We start from the raw sequence: 10,646 nt of genomic DNA on the forward strand, positions 1-10,646 counted from the left end.
TGAATTCATCTCCTTGCATGCCAATTTTGGTAAAGGTTTGAAGTCTAAATTTTGATTATAGACTACATTGTGGTCAACGTGGCATCAGCCTACAATGCCTTGATAGGTCGGACAACTTTGAACCGACTAGCTGTGGTCGTTTTCACTCCTCATCTCTGCATAAAATTTCTGACTTCAGAGGAAATTGCTACCATAAGAGGAGATCAGAGGTTGGCACAAAAATATTATAATGAAAGATTGAATCTACGGGATTAAGGGAAAAGAAGTTAACACTATTGAACTGAGTGGTGTTTGAGCAAGAGAAGAGCTGTGACCTCAACCTGGTGGAAAGACCGAAGAGGTTCAAATCGGAGATCAAGCAGAAATAAAACAAGCATAGGAGCTAACCTGGATAAAGAATTAAAAATAGATCTCGTTAAGCTCTTACAACAAATTTCCAACCTCTTTGCTTGGAAAGCTTCCAACATGCCTGGGATACACCCCGACATCATGAATAATAAGCTCAATGTCTACCTGGGCTCACGACCTGTTCAACAAAAGCAACCAAAGCTCGGTCTTGAAAGAGCACAAGTCGTGGAAGAGCAAGTGAAAGCTTTATTAGAAGGCAGATTCATAAGAGAGGCAAAATACCCTTTATGGCTGGCTAACGTGGTAGTCATAAAAAAACAGAACGGAAAGTGGAGAATGTGTGTCTATTATACCGAGCTCAATAAATCCTGTCCTAAAGACCCATACCCACTTCCCAACATTGATACCTTGGTGGATTTAGTTTTAGGATATCGCTACTTGTTTCTTATGGATGCATACTCAGGGTACAATCAAATCCCGATGTATAAGCCAAATCAAGAGAAGACCTTCTTCATTACCCCAAAGGCCAACTATTATTATGTGGCGATGCCTTTTGGATCAAAAAATGCTAGAGCTACCTATCAACGGCTAATGAATAAGGTATTTTCATCACAACTTGCTAAGTTGATGGAGGTCTACATTGATGACATGCTAGTCAAAACAAAGGAAGACATTAATCACTTGTTCGACTTAGCTGAGGTGTTCAACACGATAAGGAAGCAGGGATGAGACTAAATCCCTCAAAATGCACGTTTACATTGGAAGCCAGGAAGTTCTTAGGCTTCATGCTCACTCAAAGGGGCATCGAAGCCAACCCAGACAAGTGTGAAGCAATACTCAAGATGAAAAGCCCGACTTGTCTCAAGGAAGTCTAACAATTGAATGGAAGATTAGCAGCCTTATCCAAATTCTTGACAAGAACATCCCTGAAATCTCTACTCCTGTTCTCAATACTCAAGAAAGGGTGTCAATTTGAGTGGACTTAGAAATGTGAGAATGCTTTTTAAGACTTCAAAAACCTCCTGAGTCAGTCACCTATACTCACCCGACCTATTCTAGGGGAATAGCTTGTGTTGTACTTAGTAGTTGCAAGTAGGGCCATAGCCTCGACCTTAGTCCGAGAAGATGAGAATGGACAGTAACCAATTTATTTTGTTATCATGGCTCTACAGAAAGCATAACTAAACTATCAGAAAATAGAGAAGTTCGCATCTGCCCTTGTGCTCACTTCCAGAAGGCACTGACCTTATTTCCAAGATCATACCATAAAAGTCTGAACTAATCAACCTATGAAGCATATACTCCAAAAGACAAACACTGCAGGTCGGATGCTATAATGGGCAATAGAACTGTCCGAATTCGACTTAAGATATGAAACTCAGACAGCAATCAAATCCCAATACCTGACAGACTTCGTGGCCGAGTACACCAAAATGCAGGGAAGCACTACAGCCTGAAATTTATATGTGGATGGATTATCCAATAAAGTTGGAAGTGGAGCAAGAGTCACCCTGGAGGGTGAAGAAGGAACTCGAATAGTGCTTTCATTAAAATTTGAGTTTACAACCTCTAACAATCAAGCAGAATACGAAGCAATACTTGCTGGCTTAAAGCTAGCTAAAGTGGTCGGGGCAATAAGGTTGATCATGATAGCGATTCTCAAGTGATAACCTCTCAGGTAAATGGGACTTATTAGGCCAAAGATCCCAACATGAAGAAGTACTTGGAAGAAATATTGGCACAATTAGCTCAATTTTCTGAGGCAGAAGCTCAACATATAGCTTGAAAATCAAATATCTGAGATGACGTTCTCTCCAAGTTGGCCAGCACCAAGCTAGGGAGCAACAATAAAAGTTTGATCCAGGAAACCCTCCACACACCATTAGTGGTCAAAGAAGTTGACAAGTCAGGCATAATGACCATCTCCAATCTTGGTTTGGGTTGGATGTCCCCCATTATTGAATACCTTGAATTCGATATCATGACTAAAGAAGAAAGAAAAGCAAGGAGGCTCATAAGGGAAGCACAAAACTACACCTTGGTCCACAACATCCTCTATAGAAGAGGAGTATCTACACCTCTATTAAAGTGTTTCCCGACCTCCAAGAGTAAAGAAGTCCTAGAGAAAGTCTACAGTGGTGTATGCGAAAACCACTTAAGAGCACGGTAACTAGCTAAGAAAGTAATCCGAGCCGGCTTCTTTTGGCTGACCTTACAAAGAGAGGCAGCCGACTTTGTCAAAAAATGTTTGTCCTACCAAAAGCATACTAACTTCCATGTGACACCTCTTTAAGAGCTCATTAACATTACCCCCACCTTGGCCATTTGCAAAATGGGGTCTAAACTTTCTCGAACCATTCCCACAGGCATCCAGCAGGTAAAGTACCTTGGTGCACGAAATTGTGATCTCAATGGCGCCAACAACTTGGTACGCACAATTGTAATCTCACTTCTTTTTCACAACTTCGCACAACTAACCAGCAAGTACACTGGGTCGTCCAAGTAATAAACCTTACGTGAGTAAGGGTCGATCCCACGGAGATTGTCGGATTGAAGCAAGCTATGGTCATCTTGTAAATCTCAGTCAGGCAGATTCAAATGGTTATGGGATTTTGATGATTAGAATATAATTAAAACAGAAAATAAGATAGAAATACTTATGTAATTCATTGGTGAGAATTTCAGATAAGCGTATGGAGATGCTTTGCTCTTTCTGAATCTCTGCTTTCCTACTGCCTTCATTCAATCATTCATACTCCTTTCCATGGCAAGCTTTATGTTGGGGAATCACCGTTGTCAATGGCTACCATCCGTCCTCTCAGTGAAAATGGTCCAAATACGCTGTCATCGCACGGCTAATCATCTGTCGGTTCTCGATCATGTTGGAATAGGATCCATTGATCCTTTTGCGTTTGTCACTATGCCCAACACTCACGAGTTTGAAGCTCGTCACAGTCATCCCTTCCCAGATCCTACTCGGAATACCACAGACAATATTTAGACTTTTCGGATCTCAGAAATGGCTACCAATAATTCTAGCCTATACCATGAAAACTCTGATCGTGAGCCAGGAGGCTAAGAGATACACACTTAAGCTATTGCAGATAGAACGGAAGTGGTTGTCAGGCATGCATTCATAGGTGAGAATGATGATGAATGTCACGGATCATCACATTCATCAGGTTGAAGTGCGAGTGAATATCTTGGAATAAGAATAAGCTTGAATTGAATAGAAAAACAATAGTTCTTTGCATTAATTCATGAAGAATAGCAGAGCTCGACACCTTAATCTATGAGGTGTAGAATCTCCATCGTTGAAAATACAAAAGTGATGAAGGTCCAGGCATGACCGAATGGCCAGACCCCTAAACGTGATCAAGAGATCAAAAGTGATACAAAGATAGTCTCAAAATGATCAAAAGATGTGAAATAAATCACTAAAAGTAGTTTTTATACTAAACTAGTAACTAGGGTTTACAGGAATGAGTAAATGATGCAGAAATCCACTTCCGGGGCCCACTTGGTGTGTGCTTGGGCTGAGCATTGAGCTTTGCACGTGTAGAGACTTCTCTTGGAGTTAAACGCCAGGTTGCAGCCTGTTTGTGGCGTTTAACTCTGGTTTGTAACCTGTTTTTGGCGTTTAACTCTAGAATAGGGCAGGAAGTTGGCGTTTGAATGCCAGTTTGCGTCATCAAAGTTTGGACAAAGTATGGACTATTATATATTGCTGGAAAGCCCTGGATGTCTACTTTCCAATGCAATTGAGAGCGCGCCAATTGTGTTTATGTAGCTCCAGAAAATCCACTTCGAGTGCAGGGAGGTCAGAATCCAACAGCATCTGAATTAGATTTTTGCTCAAGTCCCTCAATTTCAGCCAGAAAATACCTGAAATCACAGAAAAACATACAAACTCATAGTAAAGTCCAGAAATGTGAATTTTGCATAAAAACTAATAAAAACATAGTAAAAACTAACTAAATTATACTAAAAACTACCTAAAAACAATGGCAAAAAGCGTATAAATTATCCGCTCATCATACCTCATAGTTGGGATTGATTATTTCACTAAGTGGATAGAGGCAAACCTCTAGCAACCATCACAGCTCAAAAATGTCAAAAGTTCTTCTACAAGAATATTGTCACCCGGTTTGGAGTTTTACACTCCATCACCACGGACAATGGAACTCAATTTACTTATTAAATATTAAGAAGTTTGGTGGCGAGCCTGAAAATTAAGCACTGGTTCACATTGGTAGAACACACCTAGGCTAATAGACAAACAGAAGCTACAAATAAAGTCGTACTGGCCAGGCTAAAGGACCGAGTACAAGATGCAAAGGGAGCATGGGCTGACGAGCTCCCTCAAGTCTTGTGGGCATATCGGACGACCCCCTATTCAACAACTAGGGAATCTCCTTTCTGACTTGTTTATGGCTAGAAGCCATGATTCTTATAGAATTCAATGAAGAATTCCCAAGGGTTGGATTTCATGACGAAGTATGAAACGTTCGAGCTTAGAAAGAGGAACTTGATCTCCTCCCAGAAGTCCAAGAACAAGCTCAGATAAAAGAGAAAGCATTAAAGCAAAGAATGGCCCTAAGGTACAACAAGAAAGTCATCAAAAGAAGTTTTGCCTCAAACTACCTCATACTAATCCGAAATGGCATCGGAGCACCAAAGTCGGGTGAGGAAAAGTTGGCTACAAACTAGAAAGGACCTTACAAGATCATCAAAGTCTTAGGAAAAGGTTACTACAAAGTGTTTGACCAGGAGGGAAGTGAGCTCCCAAGGTCATGGTATGCATGTAACTTGAAGAGGTACTACAGTTAGAAAATGCATCTTGTTCTCTGATGTACTCTTTTTTCCTGACTTCACGGTTTTTTCCAAAAAGGGTTTTTGTGGACGGGGTTTTAACCAGGCACCATAGCAAGGGCTAAGGGTTAATGAAAAAATCTTGGTAGCAAAAAAACTTATGTAAATAATTTTTTCTTATTAATGATAGTTTATTTTCTTATTGAATTTCCCCTTCAAACGCACTAATTTAAGCTCGAAAAACTGCGAAAATCATTGGCCAACCTTGGTGGTCGACAAGATGAAGCGACGAGGTACAAATTAGTGTAAGACATTATATAGGCATATCATGGTCCGACCTCATTGAAACTTAAAGAGTTGGGCCTAAACCTAATCACAAAAGTAACTTGCTTAAACCGACTACTTAAGGTTGGAGCACAATTAATTAAAGGGAAACAATATTGACCTTACAAATGAAAGGTCCAGCATAACATCCGATCTACTTTGACCGACATCTTCAGGAACTTGATGAAGTTAGAATCAAAAGTTATCAAATGACTAAAAATGTTACTAAGTCACAGAGAACTAAAATGCCAAATATAGTCAATCCAAGAACAAATGATTTAATGATGATTCGTACAAAAAACCACCACTAATAAGAAAAGTGGGGAAAGGTTTTTAAGTAAATACTAAAGTAAAGAAATAAAGTATCCAAACTACAATTATTACAAAAGTTATTTATAAAAGACCCACAAGCAGGGCCATTAGATATCGCAAAGTAAAACTAAGAGGGAGGAAGGTTCTCGTTGGAAGTCATGTTGGAGGAGTCTTCGGCCTGTATGGAAGGAGATGGGAGAATTTCAGGCTAAGAGGAAACAAGCTTGTCTTCCATCCGAGTCGGGAAGCTTTGAGAAGCTCCCTCAACTCGGTTCTCTGAAGTCTATGGGTCAGGCATAGGAGTGTCTTCCTCTTCATCAAGAGCGGGGACGATCTTCCCTTCAACTACGATCATATTGGGACTGATAAGGGAGATGTCCATGATGCGTGAGCATCTTGTACCGTTTTTTCTTGTCATTTTCCAGTTGTTTTTAGTTAGATTTTATTTAGTTTTACTTGATTTACAAAAATCTTCTTTGGATACTACTTTGAGTCGTTTTAGTGTTTCTGTGATTTCAGGTGAAATTTAGAGCAGTTTGGCAGAGTTTGGAGCTAAAAACAAAGAAGCTGGCATATTTCTCTTGGGGCGCTAAACGCCAAGCTGGAGTTTAGCACCAGTAGCATATTCGTGGCCACTCCCTCTAGGGTGTTAAACGCCCAATATGGCAGTTAGCGCCAGCAAGCTTGGTTCAAATGTGAAAGGCCCATTCTTGGAGCATCTCTAGTGGACTTAGCATTTACTATTAGTTATATTTTATTTTCTTTTTTGTAATTTTTATTTAAAAACAATATCTTTTAGTCTTAGGATTTATTATTTATTTTATTTTGAATAAAATTAGGTTTGTATAAAAGGGAAAAGATCTCTTGTATCTTGTATCTTTTCTCTTCCGCATTTTTTCAGAACCCTAGTTTTATCTATAAGTCATGAGCAACTAAACCTCTTCGGTTAAGGTTAGGAGCTCTGTTTATTTCTATGGATTAAGACTATTGTTTTTCTATTTTAATTAATATACTGATTCAATTTTAAAGATTGTTTTCGTTCTTAATCTTATAAATCTGGGTAGAACAACAGTATGACCCTTATTCTACATGTGTTCTTGTGATTCTCGACAGAGTTATCTCGCTTGAGAAATAGCTTGAAAACAAATTCCTCCTAAATTGCTAATTACATGAACTAATTCGGATATGTGAGATATAATCCTATTAGCTTTGGGTAATTAGGGTTTTTGTGGCCATAAACTAGTTTTAAACTTAACTCTCTAATCGGAATTAAGTGACCACGATGGTGGCAATTAATGAAGGTTAGAGGAGACTAAATTACTAAGACATTAGTGTTTAGTCATTTACAGTTTGCCATGGAATGAATCATGCATTGTTAAAATAGTTGAAAAGAACTTTTAATCCGGAAAAGTAAATATTTCCGAAGCCTTAACTATTTTCTCTCATTGTTTTTACACCAAACCCATGAATTTCTTTCTTTATTATCTTATTTATTGTTTTATACGTTTTCAACCATCAACAACCTTTTTCTGTCTGTCTAACTAAGCCAATTGGATAACCATTATTGCTCAGTCTGACAATCCTCGTGGGATCGACCCTCACTCACCTGAGGTATTACTTGGATGACCTGGTGCACTTGCCGGTTAAGTTGTGAAAATTTTAAATCCCGCACCATCCACCTCGCACTACTAGAAAATAATATATTACAGACAAATTTTTCTGTCAGAAATATCGACAGATTTCTGATAGATTTTTTGTCGGTAAAAATTAATTTTTTTAAAAAAATAATTCTGACAAATTATAAAAATTTGTCCGTAATTCTGTCTGTAAAATTATGATTTTAATTTCAAATTTATTGCAGACGAAAATTCCGTCTGTAATCAATTATTAAATCTGTCCCAAATTTTAATTGCCCTAATTTAAACATAATTTTTAGATTTTTAGATTCATTCACACGAGCTTCCAATTTGGCCTTCCATTCACTCTCTCTGTCGCACAAGCTTCTTCCACCGCCGCCACCGCTCGCGTCGCATGACTCTCTTCGTCACCCCTTGCGTCGCACGAGCTCTCTTTATTGGCGCTCTCATCGCCATCGTTGTACGAGCTCTCTACACCGCGGCTCTCGTTGTGTCTGCTCCCTTCGTGAATTTTAGGTATACTCTGATTTTGTGACTTTGTTGCGTAGGACTCAATTTTCTGTGCCAATTTTAGGTTTATCCTACTTTGCTTTGTTAACCCTCTGAGGACTCTATCAATAGAGGTATGTATCAGTGTATGTGGATGAATCTCGAATTCTATTTTTATGTGGATTTATTTTCATATGCTGAGATTGTATTCAGATGTTCTTCTTGCAAGAGTTGCAACAGAGAAGAGGATGTCATTGATCAAAGCCTGGGAAGAAAGTGAGAAATCAATAGCAGAGAACAAGTAAGACTTAAAGCTATGTCGTTCTTCATATTAACTAACAAGCTATTTATTGCTGATTTGGATCAATTTGTTTTACAGAATTCAGAAGAAGCTTTCATCCATTTCATCACGGGAGAACAGTAAAATAGCTTCCACGGAGGCTGGACTGAAAAAGATTCATGTAAGCATGTATTTCATTTCATTACCTCCTATAACACTGTATTCTAACTTCTACGAGCCTTAGTTGCCAATTCCAAGCCAGCCTCTCCTCTAGTATATTCTAACATTGACGCCTCTCCTCCAGTTTGCCGTTTTTCGTCAAGCTTTGCTGCATCTCGTCCGATTCACCACCATTTATTTCTGTACTGATTTTTTGTTAAGGATTTTGGTTTTGTTCTGATTTAGTTTTAATTTTTGGTTCTCTTTGTTCTTATTTTGTTCTTGTTTCATTTCTAATTTCTTATTCTGTTTCTGGTTTTAATTTTGGTTCTTTCTGGTTCTAATTTCTGCGGCAACAGTAAGAGTAGGCACTACCAATAAATAAGGGAGATGTTTTTTATTTTATTTTAAATAAATTTGTTAACATTCTGAGTTTTTACAAGCAAAAATAATTATTTATTTATTTACTTTGGTATACACTAATTTCTTACATTTAATCTGTGATTTCACGAATCTCTTATGCCATGATTTAGGGCATTAATATATAATATAATAGCTAGTGCATATAAGATTACTTAATATACACAATGAGAGCAAACTTTAAGTTCATAGACAAACTTGGGGTTGATTTTTTGTGCTTTCACGATAGGGATATAGCTCTTGATAGACAAACTTTGGAGGTGATCACTCAATCTTTTAAATTTGTCATAGTTTGTCATTGATTAACTAATAATACTCTGTTTCTGATTATTGCACCTGTTGAATTTGTCATAGGAAGCTATTGAAAACTTGGATGAAGTGGTGGCTCTTGCTAAAGACCTTCAAACTAAGGTAATTTGACATGAAGCATCCTTTTTCTTCTAGCTTATGTCATACATATACATTTGTTCTAAATAATGCATTAAGTATGTATTCATTTCAAAATTTTTTATTTTCTATTTTATTTAATCATGTAGAGCAACAAGAGACTTACCTTAACTGATAATTCAAGATGGTTGAGAAGTAGAAAGTTCATATTAGGAGCAAAAGTTGTTGAACCAACTTCCTATAGAGCAAGCATAAAAGAAGGTACAAGTGAACCTTTCGTCGTCAAAGATAATCGTGGAGACTGTGAGTCTTAAAACTGAATAATTATTTCATCTGTGATGATTGTGCACAAACTGACATGTGATATTGTGATATTTTTTGTTGTAGCTTACAAGAAAAACTACCCTCCATACTTGAATGATGATATATGGCATTTGGAGAAAATTGCAAAGGATGGAAAAATCCACAAGTGGCTCTCTTCCCATGGAATTCACACTGTTAAGGATCTCCTACAGCTATACACAACCGAACCATCTTCATTATATGTGGTAATAAATCTTGTTTCTTTTTATTTTCTTATGATTATGGAATGTTATAAAATACTAAAGAATTTTTCATTGAGGTGCAAAATTATTGTTCACATGATGTACTCACTCCAAAGGAGAAGGTATGCATTTAAATTTTATTCTGAATTGTGTGCTACATATAATTTTAAAGAACATGTTTCTGAGACAGAAATGATTAAGTCAATTCTTCATTTGCAGAATTTGCTGGAAACCATGAAGCAGCAAACATTAAACAGTATCTATGCATAGATACAAATTATGAAATAGTGTATACTAATCCGAATAGTTCCAATTTAATCCTTTTCTCTTCCAAATAATTTAGGCGGAGAGAAAGCACAGATGTTGAAGACTTGTTTATAGCTCACATTGTTGGAATGGACACAATAGCTCATGGATTCAAGAATGCTGCTAAGTTAATTGAGGTACCATTGCTGACACCTATTTATCAATATTTTTCTAATTTAGATTTAGAGACTCCATGTCAAAACTTCACTCATAAATCATACTAATTTTTTCTTTTTAATTTCCATTATATTATATTGGACCAAAGGATAGTTCCCTCGCTCAGCTTGTTATAAAGCGATACCAGATTTTTGACCCTAACTTAGGTGCTCAAATAGAGGTACATTTTTCTTTTAAAAAAATTTCTTCCTCTGTTTAATGCTTTTTTTATTTTGGGGGTTAATGGTTTGATTGGAAATTGTGCTGCCTTAGTATGGTGAAACTGACTTTGAATTACTTGAGAAGAAAGTCAAAGAAATGGATAAGCCTAAAGTAGCTTCTACCCAACAGGTAATTCACTAATTTATGCACTTTGGTAAGATTTTCTTTTTGTTTCCTCATCAATGAACTTTGGTAAGCTTTTTAGGATGAGAAATTGTATTTGTATCATTTTCCTTTTCTTTTAACCCC

General features: G+C 37.3%; 1 long non-coding RNA gene across 1 annotated transcript; it reads left to right on the top strand.

Moving 5' to 3' along the window:
- Nucleotides 9,563-10,156, top strand: LOC110264575. Its single transcript, XR_002350745.1, has 2 exons — nt 9,563-9,716; nt 10,057-10,156. It is a non-coding gene; the product is annotated as an uncharacterized LOC110264575 (long non-coding RNA).

Source organism: Arachis ipaensis, chromosome B07 (genome assembly GCF_000816755.2).
Source record: "Arachis ipaensis cultivar K30076 chromosome B07, Araip1.1, whole genome shotgun sequence".
Classification (NCBI taxonomy): Eukaryota; Viridiplantae; Streptophyta; class Magnoliopsida; order Fabales; family Fabaceae; genus Arachis; species Arachis ipaensis.